Raw genomic sequence first — 16972 nt, 5'->3', positions numbered from 1 at the left:
ATTTAAAATTCCTTAAATTTTTTTAACACATTTTAACAATGATTCCAGATAATAATTTAAGTCACTTTAGTTTAATGTTAATTTTGAACACCTTTGAACAATGATTCTTCCAATTTTGGGTAGTTTGAACACAGGGAGACATTGATTAAATAATTTTCATATCACTTTTTGCTTAATGGTATTTGAACATATATGAACATCAGACGAGGTTTTAGGGCACTTGTTCTCAAATAGTTAGAACACATAAATATTGACTCTTAGCACTTACATAAATAACTTTCAAATTGCTTTAATATGAACACTTTTAAAATCATGTGAACACTAAGACAGGTTCCATGTTCCTTGTTATTCAATAATGAACACTGACATCAAAAACACACTGATTTTAGATAACATTAAAGGGTAGTAATCCATTCCCATTTTCTGTCTTAAATTTGATGGTAAGCTACCGTCTATTTTCTTTAATCCACAAGAAAATAAACAATATCCCATTTCTTTATAATCACCAAAGGAGCTTTCCTCCTTCTCTATACTCAGTCTGTAGGGAAACTCTTTTTCGTTTTCTTTACCACCAACAAAAGGACAATTATCTCCCATTTTATTTGTTATAAGGAGGATTAAATTTCTCCTATTGTCTTAGTTTTAATTAATGGGGTAAACTATATTCATCTACTTTGTCTCATTTTCTTTGAAGTTAACCAATACAGTAAATCATCTCCCACTTTCTTTGTAATCAACAAGAACAGTAAACTATCTCCCATTTTTTCTAATCTGACTTTTCTGTGTAAGTAGCCAATTCTTCGGTTGACGGCTTATTTAATCAAGTCTGAGGGATGGTGACATATATGGCCCCCCACTCCAAAGGTTTTCAGCCTTACAATCTTACATTAAATACCTTCTTACTATGCATTAGTGGTAGAGCGTCACCCACTGAGATAAGTGGTGGTGTAGGTAGACGGATTACCATTGGGCTAAATAGTGGTGCATAGGTGGGTGTACTACCACTAAGGTAAGCGCAGGTGGTAGTGATGGTGGTGGTGGCTGGTAGGTTGTGATGTACTGTATGTGCACTGCCACTGAACTAGGTGGTGGAGGTGGGTGCGGTGAGGTCAGGTGCCACTAGCGAGAGAGGCGGTGCCACACTGAACCATGCGAGGTAACTACAGGCACTCCTCCCCCACCTACCTCTGGCACCACCACCACCACCACCACCACCATCCTCTCTACAACTATTAACACAATCATCCTCCCTACCACCTCCCTACCACCACCACCATCATAACCGTCTTCTCTACCACCACCACCACCACCATCATTAACCCCTAACTCCTACCACCCCTGCAACTACTACCACCACTACGACCACCACAATCATCACTATCATCACCATCATCCACGTCCTCTCACCACCACCATATCACCACCACCACCATAGCCACACCCAGCAGCACATAATAGACAGACCTGATAATAAATGGACAGTAAGCCCCATGAAGCAAGGTGAGTGAGAGCGTGACGGGTGTAAACAAAGTCACCATCGATAAGACAAAAAAAAGCGAATCCAAGAGTGTTTCTGACATAGAGGTTTAGAGATGATAAGATTGTGTGTGTGTGTGTGTGTGTGTGTGTGTGTGTGTGTGTGTGTGTGTGTGTGTTTACAGGGAGATAATATAGGGGTGTGTTTAGGAGACGCTGCTAGTGTGTTTACGTGTGTAAAGGAGACGCTAATAGTTTGCTTATGCTTGTACAGGTGTTATAAGTGTTTATATTGGAGATGTTGACAATATATATATATATATATATATATATATATATATATATATATATATATATATATATATATATATATGTATGTGTGTGTGTGTGTGTGAGAAATAAAACCGAGTATTATGGTTGCCAGTCAAGGTAAAAGATAAACCTCTCCGGGTTTAATTAGTGAACGCGAGGAGGTCAACCCTTCCCGTATCACCAGCTATAACTCTCTCTCTCTCTCTCTCTCTCTCTCTCCTTATTCTGTGTCTTTCTCCCGTTCATTTTTCTCTCTTTCCGTTACTGTCTCTCTTTTTAGGTGTTAATGTAAAGGAAAATGCTGGATTAATGTGAATGAGAGAGAGCGATAGAAAGAAAGAAGGACATATAGTTAAAGAATGAAAGAGGCATAGTAACAGAGCGAGACATACAAGAGAAGCAATTAACCGCCTAATGATATTCTTGACAAACATAAAAAAGCGACAAATTTCACGGTAGACACGAGTAAGTTTATAGGTGAGCTTGAGGCAGTGTGATGTACGCACGTCAACACTTACACGAATGCATACACCAGACACACACACACACATACAGACACATACACACACATATGTACAGTTGCCTCATAGTTCCTTTAACCTCTTGAGGACGTTTACTCTTATGTAGCAGAGTCTCAACACTAGAGTAAAATTATGAATGAATCCGTAGTGGTTTTGTAACGATGGAGCTGATTGGTGGAAATGATTCCTAGACGTAATTTCGCTTGGCAATGATAATAAATAAATGTTGGAATATAAACTCGGTGTAAACAACACACACAGATGTTTCTAGTAAGGGAGAATACCAATATGAGTGATAAGGCTTTAAAAAGGTAAAACGAATACGAGGAAATTTGCGTAATTTATGATTATAATACAGCAGGGAGCGTCTTCAAACAGGGACACTGGCGCCTTGGTAAATCACACAATGGGTCATACAATGGTTCAAAGTAAACCTTCAGAACTCCTTATATGTAGAGACTGAGTCATACACGATATATATTATAATAATACAAAGTAATATAATAGTGAAAGAAATAATATATTATAGGAATATGATTATAAGGATATACTGGTCTGAGGAGGATTAGAATAGGCGGTTCAGTTCTGTTAGTGACCTGACATTGGTAGACCCCCACCCCCTTCACTCCCTACTCATAGCTCCATTAAAAAATAAATTCATTAAAACTATATTGCTTTGTGTCTCAACCTGAACCACAAAATGCTACGAGACATTTTATGACAGTCTTTTATATTTGGCCCAGAACTTTTTTTTTTTGGACCATACTGATAGATGTTGTTGTAAGTGCAAAGATTTATTTCTGGCGGTGTTTTAACAATAACCTCCTGTTAACCTGTGTTTTCTAATGTTTATGGTCACCCCAGAAATGTCAAAATAGGTCACTGATCGCTTCGAAGGTTAAATAAACCTATGATATTTTGTTTGGTATAACTATATGTATATATTTTTTGCTAATATTACTTTGTCAATTATCCTCATAGACTCACTAACAACCTCTCCTCGTTAGTGATTAAAAAGTTGAAATATTATACCAAGTCAAACCACCTGGGAGGGGAATATGGGAGGGATGTGGGTATGGAATAGCTCTTTCTCTCTCTCTCTCTCTCTCTCTCTCTCTCTCTCTCTCTCTAAGATTAATTTCATATACTATAATCGGTTTAGTATATACAGTATAATTATAGGATAAAGTGGCTTTGCGTAAAAATATGTGACCACGGACACGTACAGTATATGTAACCCAGCGTACAATATCTCAACACGTTCGAACTACTAAAGGTAACAACATAGAGACTTTCAAACACTTTCTTTCAATATGTTGGCGTTTTGCTGTTTCATTCTTGTAAGACTTTTTCATATACGGTGCAGGTTTTGACGGGTAAGGGACTAAGAGCAGCATCAAGCAGTCACCCTCCTCACTATTCCCTGCCATCCATTCTCCTCAGCACTATTGACAGATGGTGATTTTAATAAACCGTTTCCCTTCCACAATAATAAGACCTCGTCAACAGTAATGTGGTTTTTACTCTTGTCGCTTCACATATCATTTCAACGTATCTAAGTAAGTTATCTTTTATCTGTAATGCAAAATAATTATATCACAATTATGTGTTTATTTACTTATTCTCATCGTTATTTGTTAGTTTACTAGATGATCGTGATGGGAGTTGGTCGGTTAGTTATCTATTACTCACAGTATACAGACTCGTGGATGTACAGTATACATGAAAGTGTGTACCAGTGCTGTCACAACAATCGTACTATAGATTATCACATAAGGTCTCAAGTTTCCCTATAGAGAAGTCAGTTCTGATAGTTGTCTGTGTACTGTATGGGTTTTACATTTTACAAGAATATACTGTATGTCTGTCTGTCTGTCTGTCTGTCTGTCTGTCTGTCTGTCTGTCTGTATGCATGTATGTATGCATGTATGTATGTACTACAGGTTGCTGAATTCACATAATTACTTAAGAAATAATGTTCGTGCAAGTACACTCCCAGTAGTCTACTTTTAAGAGCTACATTAACACAAGTCGTTACAAAGAATAATTCCTTCAATTTGTTAAAGTCTAATCACATGTATGACTGGGACACACATCAGCTACTTAAGGTCCAGTTGTCTGAGTGTTGTTCATTTTCCAACCCCCTCGGCTTAAATTCTGGTGGTTGGATGTTGATACCGTCCGTCAACCCTGGTAAAAATATTTGTTTCATGGTGATAAATTTCTGTAGAGTTAATGTATTCACTCAGTGTTGTCGGTGGAGGAAGGTGACACATCTCCAGTGGCTCTCATTGTTATATTGGTAGTAAATTATCACCAATATTCGAGCAGTTGTGGAATGTGATGGTCATTTTTAAAGAATGACTAAAAGGTAAAGAAGAGTAAATAAAAGGAACAGCAGGGAAAAGATCACCCTACTAGCACGAAGAATCTTGCCAGAGATGGTCGTTCTATTGCTATAATCAGCTGCCCGACCATGAGTTACAAAATTACCACGGCCTTTTGACATCGAGTGTCCTACGAGGTTGCCAGACCTGGAGTTGGAGGGGAAAGTTGCCAGGTGGACGATGATGATCAAAGACAGGTAGGTGAGGCTGAACACGAACCACACGTCAATGTGCTTGATGTAGTGGGTGCTGGGCAGGGAGGAGCTCTTCTCTGTGTACAGGGAGATGAACACTAGTAAGGTCGTGAGGCTCATTGTGCCTCTTTCGTTGAAGGACTCAACTGGTAGCATTAGCGTCCCGTATCTGACGAAGGGAAGGCAATTTAGGTTAGGTTAGATTAGGTTGGGTTCGTTTAAATTAGGTTAGGTTTGATTAAGTTAAGTTAGATTAGATTTGGTTAGATTAGATTACCTTAGCATATGATAGAAAAACCGTTTACCCATCGTAAGGAAGATATCGTAGAGGTAATTGTAGGTAGTGTAAGATGATATAGGCTAACATAAAGGTTATTATTGCTGTTAAGTACTTCAATGATTTCGCTCGTCACCTGCCACAAGCAAATGTATGTCATCGTAATCAAAACGTGAGGTGCATTTGTCATATTATTATTATTATTATTATTATTATTATTATTATTATTATTATTATTATTAATGAAATAATTAATATCATTATCACAATAAATACATTTACCTTTAACACCTTCTCATCTAATTATTCCCTCTATCTTATTTGCATAAGCCTTAATATTTACGACAACCACACATACCCCAGGACAAGGAGGAGAAGGTAGGGAGGTAGGTAGTCCATAAGTGCGTGCGTAGCGCCGTGAGAGGTGAAGGACGAGGGTGAGGTACTTGGTGGGGTGTGGTTTCTTCCGCAGGCTGCACTCTATCACTGCATAGTCTTCCTGGGCCTCCGGGCAATGAACTCCAGAGCTGTTGGATATTAGCAGGCCTCCCTCAGGAACGTTGGTTACCTGTTGAGATAGATAGATAGATAGATTGATAGATATAGACAGGCAGATAGATAGACAGACAGACAGAGATAGACAGACAGCTCTTTATTTAGTTACATCAATGGTCGCATGTAAACTTTCGCTGTCGTATCGTGGAAGGTTATGGGATAAGCTGAGGTAGGTTAACAAAGATGGTAAAATGCAGTGAAGAGTTCCATTTCTACCCAAATACTAGTGAACTCGACCCCATCCGACCCCGGCCTCATGGAGAACCCGGACTCGAAGAGATCCGACCTATATTAGTAAAATATAGGCATGACTTAACTTGACGCCTGTAGTTAAGGATGAAGGGCTATTGCTTGTTGGGCGGGAGGGTAGTGGGTATTTGGGAGGTGGTTGGGTGGATTTTAGGAGAAGGTAATTGAAGATTCGCCCATTTACACTGTGTTGATAATATGTTTGGCCATTTTGTGCATTACTCAACTGTCGTTACCATGTCTAGGAATGTTCACGGACCCGCGCGTCACTTATGCTAACAATGTCTCACCTCTCCAAGAAGCTCTTTAGTGTGATGCTTTTCTGCCGGTAGGACCGCAACTGCGGTACTGACATCTCCCGAGGCGAATACAGTTACGAGAAAATTGTGTGATGATACTTACTTTATGCCGATAAACAGAAAATTACATGGCCGGGTTCTCTTGAGGATGGGATTTCCCAGGGCCTTGCAGGCCGGGCGATTTATCTTAGGGACGAGTTCTCCCAAGGGCTGACTTCATCTGATACCGTTCTTCCCCTGTATCACCATTGTAACTCAATTTATATAATACAAAGGGAGAGAGAAAGTGAGAGAGAGTTAGTATTAGTCATACCTTTATGATTCATATTATACAGTAAAAGAAACAGAGAGAGAAGTAACCTTGAACAAGACATAACAGTGTTGTTCGTCCCAGGGGTACCATCTCAGCTGGAAGTCGCAGTACACGGTAGACTTGAGGTTCGCTGTCAGCACCAGCGGGTTTTCTTGGCCAGTGTACATGTAACCTACAAAAACAAGTCGTCCAAAGATCAAAACTTTCTTGTACCTGTGTTAACTTTGTGTGTGTACGTCTGAAGCAATGACAAAAAATTCATCACCGAAATTTACATAACTTTTTACGGGTAATCAGAACAAATCAAAAAAACTGTGACTGGGTAGTTCTTCAGCGTTTAGAGACCTTCGTTGATATCAAAAAGCCTCGTACAAGAAACGTTGTGCGTGTAACGAAATTTCTTAATCTAGCTCTATGGTATAGCTTCTGAAAATAACTTTACGGTATAGCTCTAAACACTGCTCCTGGACATTGCATAGCTCCTATTGAGGGGAGGTAATGTAACAAGTAAAGATCGATCTCATGATGTAACGCTTATGATCACTACTAACTGTGCTCTTGTACCTCCTGGAGTGTTAGGAATACGAAGAAAGAAGAAAATTGCCCCTACTATAGGCAGTCCTCTACACCCAACCCTTATCACCCATATACTGCATCTGTCCATCCTATAATTTAAGCTTCCCACTGAGTTCGAGTTAATAACGGTGTTTGGTAATTTGTTCACTCTTTCATAATTCTATTTCCAAACCAATTCTTACAACTACTAACGTGTCCGCTCTAGGTTTGATAACTGAAGTACCATTGTCATATCATCTTCATTTAATCACATTTTCCATTTTCACACGTCGACAATATTGCCCCTCACTCTACATCTCCCAAGAGCCTGCAAATTCAAGTTTTTTTGATCTGTCTCTATACACAAGGTTCCTAATGTCTCGCCATCCTCCTCTGAATGCCTTGTTGCGAGCATAAACACGTTGCTGACCTGGTTTAAGGTTCCAAGTTATCATTACCACCTAAATATTTCTCAGTCCGGATTTGTGTCCATTGTTTAGCTAATATCTGGTTCTTCTGTTTCTCCCTAGACGTTAACAGCGTCATATTTGGTGCCATTGATGCTGACTCTCTGTTACCTGTCAGTTAACCACGCTATAATCCATTTGAGATCCCACCCCAATACGGTTTCCTGCACTTTACGTTTTAATCTTTTGTGAGGGACCCTTTTAAAGCGTTATTGATCCTACGTGAATAATTCATCCATCCAGCCATAAAGACTCTAGGAATATTTGAGTCATAATAACATCACTATTCCGTGTGTGTGTGTTATTGTGTGTACAGTACTATCTACAAAGAGCCTCAATTAATAATAACACTAAACAACCAAGAGTATAAACAAAGCATTTGGTTATGCTGATGATTTTTCCGTACATCATCTCGAGGAGTCAACAAGATGATGTATTTCAATTGAAAAAACAAAACATTAAGTTACCACATGGGGTTGGTATCCCTGAATCAGTTGGCACCACTGGGTCAATAATCAACAAATCGTTATATTAGAATAGTAAAATATTTAACAAGGATTAACTTGAACGAGCAGATCAGTAATAAATAACCTTAATGGAAGGAAATAATCTGTATTAATTAATATATTTTACTAATTTCCCACAGACAAAGACAAAGTTCCCTTAATATAAACACAAGGTCAGTAGTTACCGTTCACAACTGGGGTACCACGACCTTGACACTCAACCTCCAGGTCCAGCTGAATGGTAGGAGGCTCAGGACCGTTGGAGATGGTTATTTCTGGACGCCACACCTGGTGATGTTGAGATCAATCACCAACGGTTATGACGTCATCACCAACTGCTGTGACTTCATCGCCAACAACTGCTGTGACGTCTTCACCAGGTTAGAGTAGGTCAGGCCAAGTGCGGTCATGTCAGGTCAGGTTAAGTTAGAGCAGGTCAGGTCAGGTCAGGTTAGGTTAGGTTAGCTTGGAGCAGGTTAGGTCAGGTCAGAATAGGAAAGCAAAGAGAGACTATGAAATCAAAATAATAGGAGAATCTAAGGCGAATCCCAAGGGATTTTTCCAGGTATATAGAACAAAGGTCAAGAACAAAGTTGGGCCTTTAAAGTCAGGAGGGAGAAGTGATAAATGGCAGTGGAGAAATAAGCAAAGCATTGAACAGCTACTTCTTATCAGTTTTCACAGAAGAAATTCGAGATGAAATTCCAGAAAAGAGGATGTTCTTAACAAGATAAATAAACTAAAGAAGACAAAATCCCCAGGGCCGGATGAAATTTTCCCTCGAGTCTTGAAGGAGAGTAGGGAACAGATTAGTGGACCCCTCGTAAACTTATTAACAATCACGTTAGACACTGGAGTTGTGCCAGACTTGTGGAAACAGGCAACTGTATTGCCCATATTAAAAAAGGGAGACAGAGCATCAGGGTCAAATTACAGGCCGATCAGTTTGACGTCAGTAGTGGGGAAATTTCTTGAATCAATTATAGCAGATAGCATCCGGTAGCATCTAGAGAAAAGCAAATTAATCTACGACTCTCAACATGGGTTTACAAAGGGAAAATCTTGTCTAACAAATCATCTGACGTTTTTTAGGAAAGTCTTCGAGGTAGTAGATAATGACGAAAATTACAATGTTATTTACTTAGACTTTAGCAAAGCATTTGACAGAGTACCGCATCAGAGGCTTCTGAGAAAAATTATGGCTCACAGTATCGAGAAGTTTTAAATTGGATAAAATCATGGCTCACCGATAGAACGCAGAGGGTCAGCTTAGATGGTGTTAAATCTGAAGTGGGGCCGTGTAACCAGTGGGGTTCCCCAGGGGTCAGTACTAGGCCCACTCTTGTTCATAATCTACATAAACGATCTAGGTACTAGGATCAGCAGTGACATAAGCAAGTTTGCGGATGACACCAAAATAGGGCAGCAGATTAATTCAGGGCAGGATGCAAATGCATTACAGGAGGATCTAAATAAACTGCAGGGGTGGTCTGTAAAATGGCAAATGAAATTCAACACCAGCAAGTGCAGCGTGCTTAATATTGGAAGAACAAATACTGATAATGTTTACAGCCTTAACAACATCAACCTAGAGAATCGACTTGTGAAAGAGACCTAGGGGTACTTGTAAGCCCGGACCTACGGCCTAGAAAACAGTGCGTTAATGTTTGAAATAAGGCAAACAGAGTATTGGGTTTTATATCTAGAAGTGTAAGTAACAAGAGTGCAGAGGTCTTATTGCAACTATATCTTGCGTTAGTCAGGCCGCACCTCGATTATGCGGTTCAGTTCTGGTGCCCTTATTATAGAATGGATATAAATTCACTAGAGTCGGTGCAGCGAAGAATGACAAAAATGATTCCGGGACTTAGAAACCTTCCATATCAGGATAGGTTAAAGAAACATAACTTGCATTCCCTAGAAAGACAAAGAGTGCGGAGATATGATAGAAGTATTTAAGTGGGTGAAATGAATTAATAAAGGGGATATAGATAAAGTTCTTATAATATCCGAGCAGGATAGGACTCGGAGCAACGGATTCAAGTTGGATAAGTTTAGGTTTAGGAGGGAGATAGGAAGAAACTGGTTCACAAATAGTGTGGTGGACGAGTGGAACAAGCTTAGCAACTTTGTAGTAAGTGCGGGAACTCTGGAAAGTTTCAAAAGGAGGCTAGATAGATTCATGGATGATAGAGAGTGGTAGTAACTCTCGACAGGAGCTGCCATGCACAGGCCAACCGGCCTATTGCGAACTCCTTATTTTCTTATGTTCTTATAGGTAAGTAACACTTAATTCATGCTTTACATTCCTTATTTAAGGCTTATTATGCTTAGTTTATATGTCTTCTTTGTTTTCTTGCGTGACAGTGTGCACGACAGAGATATATCATAAGAGTATGGAGGAACCTACAGCGGGCCTATTGACCCATACTGGGCAGTCCCGTTTGCACCCAACCCCTATTGCTCACATATCCACCAAACCAATATTTGAAGCTCTCCAGCGTGATTTTTCCAGGCTATATAGGACAAAGGTCAAGGACAAAGTTGGGCCTTTGAAGTCAGGGAGAGGGGAAGTGATCGATGACAGTGAGGAAATGAGCAAAGCATTGACCAGCTAATTTTTTATCAGTTTTCACAGAAGAAATTAAAAGGGAAATGCCAGAGGTGGAGCTGATATTTAGGGGAAATGAAGAAGAGAAATTAAAGAATATCACGATCACAAAATAGGATGTTCTTAATAAGATAAATAAATTAAAGAAAACAAAATCCCCAGGGCCTGATGAAATTTTCCCTCGAGTTTTGAAAAGGTGTAAGAAACAGATTAGCGGACCCCTCGTAAATTTATTTACAAAATCATTATACACGGGAGTTGTGCCAGACTTGTGGAAACAGGCAAATGTAGTACCCATATTCAAAAAGGGAGACAGAGCACCAGCGTCAAATTACCGGCCGATTAGTTTGACGTCAGTAGTGGGGAAATTTCTTGAATCAATTATAGCAAATAGCATTCGATCCCATTTAGAAAAGAAAATTAATGTACGACTCTCAACATGGGTTTACAAAGGGAAAATCTTGTCTAACAAATCTGCTTACGTTTTTTAGGAAAGTCTTCGAGGTAGTAGATAATGATGAAAATTACGATGTTATTTACTTAGACTTAAGCAAAGCGTTTGACAGAGTACCACATCAGAGGCTTCTGAGAAACGTTAAGGCTCATGGTATCGAGGGGAATGTTTTAAATTGGATAAAATCGTGGCTCACCGATAGAACACAGAGGGTCAGCGAAGTTGGTGTTAAATCTGAGTGGAGCTGTGTAACCAGTGGGGTTCCCCAGGGGTCAGTACTGGGCCCACTCTTGTTCATAATCTACTTAAACGATCTAGATACTGGGATCAGCAGTGACATAAGCAAGTTTGCGGATGACACCAAAATAGGGCGGCAGATTAATTCAGGGCAGGATGCAAATGCACTACAGGAAGATTTAAATAAACTGCAGGAGTGGTCAGAGAAATGGCAAATTAAATTCAACACCAGCAAGTGCAGTGTACTTAATATTGGAAGAATAAATACTGTCAATGTATACAGCCTTAACAACATCAACCTAGAGAGGTTGGCTTGTGAAAGAGACTTAGGGGTACTTGTAAGCCCGGACCAACGGCCTAGAAAACAGTGCGTTAATGTTCGAAATAATGCAAACAGGGTATTAGGTTTTATATCTAGAAGGGTAAGTAATAAGAGTGCAGAGGTCTTATTGCAACTATATCTTGCGTTTGTCAGGCCGCACCTCGATTATGCGGTTCAGTTCTGGTGCCCTTATTATAGAATTGATATCAATTCACTGGAGTCGGTGCAGCGAAGAATGACGAAAATGATTCCGGGACTTAGAAACCTTCCGTATCAAGATAGGTTAAAGAAACTTAACTTGCATTCCCTAGAAAGACGAAGAGTGCGGGGAGATATGATAGAAGTATCTAAGTGGGTAAAAGGAATCAATAAAGGCGATATAGATAAAGTTCTTATAATATCCGAGCAGGATAGGACTCGTAGCAACGGATTTAAGTTGGATAAGTTTAGGTTTAGGAGGGAGATAGGAAGGAACTGGTTCACAAATAGGGTGGTGGACGAGTGGAACAAGCTTAGCAACTTTGTAGTAAGTGGTGGAATGCTGGAAAGTTTTAAAAGGAGGCAAGATAGATTCATGGATGATAGAGTGGTAGTAACTCTCGACAGGAGCTGCCATGCAGACTTGCACATCAACCGGCCTATTGCAGACTCCTTATTTTCTTATGTTCTTATGTTCTTATAATAAATCGTAATGGTGGGGTACTCCACTAGTGACGTTACCCCAATCGGATTTGGAGCCATTAATACGGATTCTCTGTTTTATTGTCCTGTAACCACACCCTACTCCAGTTTAGAACCTATCTTCCAATTCCATGAGCCTCCACTTCACGTATCAGTCTTTTGTGGTAGACTGTCGGAGGCTTTACTAAAGTCGAGGTATACCACACCATAATCATGTCCGTCATTCACTGATTCAAACACAGTTGAAAAGAATGTAAATAGATTTATCAGACATGAATGCCCACTTATGATGCTATGCTGGGAATCATTGATCAATTTGTGTTTCTCGAGGTGATTTCGAACTGAGTTTCGAATTATCATTTCCAGTAATTTACCTACAATTGGTGTTAAACTAGTGGGCGGTACTTAGAGGATAGAGATAGTGATAGTGATCTATCTATCTAGATGGAGTGTTGGGGGTTTGCCGGTCTCTAACCCCTGAATTTGTTATATTCTTATGTGATTAATTGCTTCGATAGCTTGATTTATAACCAACGAGACTTTAAGCATTCCCCTATATGAGTCGGTTATCGATGTATATACTGTATGTATATAGGACTTAATACAGTATGAGAAGAAGGGTTTTCTAAACGTTCCTTTCAATAAAGTGAGAGAGAAGAAAGAAAAGAAGAGAGACTTTTAATTAAAGCAGTAACATAATACTTAAATACATTCTTATTTATGAACAAATGATATTACATTCTAAATGAAATATTTATTCAATCAATTTATTCTTTTATTCAAAAGGGAAACTAGTTATATAATAAGAAAAGGAAAGGAAGACATACCCACGCCACCACTAACCTCTCTCTTCGGCATCGTTTTGACGTTCATGGTTGTGTTGGGCTTGAGGTGCTGGAAGGTTACCAGGGTCTCTCCAGAACAATTTCACTTCCATGTTTAGACCAAGCGTCATGCTTAGAAGGTTGAACTTTGTCATTCTCCCACGATCAGTTCAGCAGTGACCAACAGAGGGTAAGACGGTGGGGAGGAATCCATGTAGTTGTCCGGTACCAGGGCTGTTATGCACCCGATTTCATCCGAGCGATCTGCACAGTCAAAATCAGAGTCACACACCTTCGCTAGGTCAATACAGGAAGCGTCAGTGCAGGTGTACTGAACTTCAGTGCACCTGCTGAGTTTGAGAGAGATGGTTGAATTTGCTTTGGTGCCACAAATTTCCTTCTGTAAGTGCCACTGGTGACGTCCAAGTGGAGGGATGTCTAAGTTGACACAGGCCATGACCTTAGAACTCGCTTGGCGAAGACACCAGCGAGGACTGTTGGAGTCCTTAGATATGCGCAGATGTTTGTAACCATGGAAGTAGATGCCACTCTCTGGGTGTACAGCCAAGACGAAGGATGTACGTCCCGAATCATCTTCATCACAAAGGCCACGGAGGTGAAACGTTTCCTTACTTCCCTGTTGAATCCCAACAAAACACAACTTGAGATGGTCATCCAGCACTATCCATTCCTCAGATTGAAGCTGCACGATATGCATAAAAGTTGGATGCTTTTTGTATATTATTGCAAACTGAACCTCCTGGCCTTCAGTATCTTCAACTTTGCCTGTTTTGGGATTGACCATGAGGCCCAGCCAAACGCTCGAGTTTTCAATGAAGCCGGAGCCGCAAAGATACTGTTTTTTCTTTATAATTGTGGATATGGCCTTTATTTCTTCTTCATTTTGAGGAGCCGCCATCTTCAGGCCTGTTAAGGAAAGAAACTCCTTGGCATCTCCCCAAGACATCTTCGCAGTGAACAGAAACACTATTATTTATGGTCTTCCTGCGGCTACACGGTCCTTCACTGTGTTGTGTTATGTAGCCTGTTTCGTTGTGTATTGTCCACATTGGGTTGGTCCAGGAGAGCAGAGGCGCCACTTTGGGCATCCCGCAGGCGGCCCAGATGCGGAGCTGCTGAGGCGCAAGAGCTACATCCCAAAGCGTCAGTCCTGTCACCTGACCCAGGGCTGTTCCTTGGTGTAGCCTGCGTCGATCTGGTCCTGCTCCTGACCCACAACCAGCATGCCAGTGAGTGGGGAGTGACTAATGTTAGCGGCACCTACCCGGCTCTCCCCGTCCAGCCACAGTTCAATACCACCCGGCTGCAGTACCATGCAAGTCGAGTACCACCACAGAGGCACCAGCGGCCATCCCCCAAACTCTGGGAAGCGTTTTCTCTTATATGATAATTTTATATTATCGGGAAACACACCTAAAGAAAAACAGAAATAAAATTGAAAAACTTATCAGATTTTACCGAAGCAAACAACGATAAAAGATTCAAGACCCTATAAATTCGACTAGGAAGAACATTCAACTTCGATCCAGGACTTCTTATCCATAACATGAAAAAAATATAAGATATACAGCAAATGACATCTTTAACTACACTGAATGGTACAAATAACCTTAGTAGTGGAAGCATTTGAAAAAGAAAACTACAACATTTTGATGTATAACTGGAAAAAATGCGATATACTCAAACTACAGCTAAGAGAGATCACTGTATCGCTTAAGCTATCAAACTACACTTACATTACATTTACAGATCACAAATGGTAATCAGAATATAAACTATAACACGTACAGTAGATTTAATCACACGCTTCATATCGGTAAATCAACAACCAAACGCCACCTGGGGCATCATCATCATCAACTAGTTAGCTGAAGACTTAATGGAAAGACTCACAATGGAAGAACATTGTACGTCCACTAGCAAGGTGCAGTCACCATTTGCTCACGAAGAATGAAGCCATTATGAGAACAGTTGCCACATACTCACGAAGAAAGAAGTCATGATTGAGGTTCACATCCATATAACTAAAGATGGTGCTGAATTCGAGGAAGGTGACAGCCTGGAACCAGAGACAGACGGTGAGGGAGTCGACGACGGGGGGCTCCTCGGCTCCTAGAGCGTCGAATACCCATAAGCTCAGCCGCGTTTTTGTGTCGCCTTGTCCATCGCCAGAATTGAAGGAGTACACAGGCCAGTCTGTCAACACAAGAGGGAAGGAAGGAATCTCTCTCTCTCTCTCTCTCTCTCTCTCTCTCTCTCTTCTCTCTCTCTCTCTTCTCTCTCTCTCTCTCTCTCTCTTCTCTCTCTCTCTCTCTCTCTCTGTGTGTGGACGTGTTAGCAGAGGTTCTGAGGTGCTTTAAATCATAAAGGATCATCTCAGGTTAGTTGAGCACTGTGCAGAGAGTGTGACGCGAAGATTTCTTATATAAAGTCTTTATAACTGGGTAATTGTCAGGATCTGGTTTATGTAATGATATTTACTCTGTGTGTGTTGTGTTGTGTTGTGTGTGTGTGTGTGTGTGTGTGTGTGCGTGTGTGTGTAACAAGTATCTGAACTTTGATACACCCAACAATCTACTTGACTAACTATACCCGTACTCACCACTGGGCTGGGCATCAATATCTTCAAAAAGTGGAATCGTCGCCCTAACCATCCAGACCCTCCAGGCAGCCAGTACTCCTGCAACTGATATCATTGCAGGGATGTTACGTACCATCCTTGACTACTCGATAACCAATCCCTGCAACTGTAACCGATGGTCTTGCAATGGAGTCAGGAACCATAACCAGTTGGAAAGCTATACCTGCCAATCCTTGGACACGGCCGTAGTTTCACTCATTGGAGAGGTTATTGTATGTCATCACTCCACAACAACAATCCTGGAATATAATCGGTTTTCTAATCTCAGAGCAGATGGCGACAATGTGCAAGATTTGAGTTATTGATGGATGGTACTCAAACCGTGAGCCTGGAAGGAAAACTTGACCGGCTCTCTGTCTGTCTGTTTCTCTGTCCGGATGTCTGTCTCTTATCTGAAGTGTACAGAAAGACTTCCTTGTTATAACTTAAAGCGATACGACTGTGCCGGGAATGCATTCGATTTCGTTTTGATGTCTGTCTGTCTGTCTGTCTGTCTACGTAAATCATACCAGCACGATAAAACATCTATCTTCAATTCATTTGTTGAAACTTGTTATGACTGTTGATCGAGGAAAATCTCGGGGAAGAGACTATATCTAAACGGTATGTGATGGTACTTAGTACCTACAGCAAACATCTGACACAATATATGAAGGAAATAACCTTTAAGCGTATTGGTGTGTGTGTGTGTGTGTGTGTGTGTGTTTGTATATATATATATATATATATATATATATATATATATATATATATATATATATATATATATATATATATATATATATATATATATATATGTGTGTGTGTGTGTGTGTGTGTGTGTGTGTATGTGTGTGTAAGCTGAGGACTGTGAAGTGTTCCTGTATACCCAAGGTTATGTTCTGTTACCCCAGCTGTTTGATAACGTCATGAACTGGACAAAGGGTGGGATGAGAACTTTTTTTTCACACGATGACAGGGCACTGCTGACCCATGGTGGCACTCAGCTGGAACTCCCACATCTATTAAAAGCAGAGATTGCCTGTCGGTCTGCTAGGTGAGTCGGTTATTTGCTGTCATAGGAATTATTG

The sequence above is a fragment of the Homarus americanus genome, unplaced genomic scaffold, assembly GCF_018991925.1.
Source record: "Homarus americanus isolate GMGI-L3 unplaced genomic scaffold, GMGI_Hamer_2.0 scaffold50490, whole genome shotgun sequence".
Taxonomy (NCBI): domain Eukaryota; kingdom Metazoa; phylum Arthropoda; class Malacostraca; order Decapoda; family Nephropidae; genus Homarus; species Homarus americanus.
This window is presented reverse-complemented; position numbering follows the sequence as displayed.